This window comes from Coturnix japonica, chromosome 1, assembly GCF_001577835.2.
Source record: "Coturnix japonica isolate 7356 chromosome 1, Coturnix japonica 2.1, whole genome shotgun sequence".
NCBI lineage: Eukaryota > Metazoa > Chordata > Aves > Galliformes > Phasianidae > Coturnix > Coturnix japonica.
This window is the reverse complement of record NC_029516.1, coordinates 56,648,689-56,649,688: the sequence shown is the minus strand read 5'-3', so window position 1 is coordinate 56,649,688 and position 1,000 is coordinate 56,648,689.

Here is a 1,000-nt window from a genome sequence, read left to right as displayed (position 1 = left end):
GAAGAGGCCGACGCCCCGCGGCCGCCCCTCCTCGAGGAAACCACCGCCCCCGCGGCGCCTCCTCGGTTAGGCTGAGTTCGTTCTCTGCTAGGTTATTTCCCTCGCCTCGGGGCGCGGCCGCCTCCTCCGACGGGATCACGGTGCTGCCCGTCCGGCGCCGTTTCTCGAGCCCTGCAGAGTGCTGGGCCCCGTGGCCGTGGGGTGTGCAAACACTGCTTGCCCACGACATCTTCGGCCTACTTGGCCTAGGTCAGGCTCCACAGCCAACCTGACCTTGAGTCCCTATGGGGATTGAGCACCCACAGCTTCTCTGGGTAACTGTGCCAGTACCTCACTGTCCCTTGACTCAAAATTTTCCCCCTAACATCTAACCCAAATCTCCCCTATTTCAGTTTAAAACTGTTCTGCTGGCACTGTCGCTATCAGACCATATTAAAAGCTGGTCTTCCTCCTATTTATAAGCTCTCTTTAAGTAAGTGCTGAAAAGGCCACAATAAGGTCTCTCTGCGGCCTTCTCCAGGCTGAACATGCCCAACTCCCTTAGCCTGTCTTCATAGGAGAGGTGCTCCAGCTCCCCTGTGGCACAAGTGGAAGAAGTGCCGCTCTGATACACATGAGCTCAAATCCCAGGGGTTGGACTCGATGATCTCTAAGGTCCCTTCCAACCCACATGAGACTATGAGACTATGATGATGATGATACTATGAGTATCCTCATGGCCCTCCTCTGGACCTGCTCCAATGTCTCTGCATCCTCCTTGTGCTGGGAGCTCCAGGCCTGGGCTCAGTACTCCAGATGAGGCCTGATAACGGCAGAGCAGAGGGTTACAATCACCTCCTCCCTGCTGCCGTCCCTCTACTGATTTCAGCCCAGAACACAGTTGGCCTTCCAGGCTGCGAGTGCACACTGCTGGCTCATGTCCAGCTTCCCATCCAACAGGACCCCTGAGTCCTCCTCCACAGGGCTGCTCCCAGGGGTGTTTCCCAGTCCATACACGTAT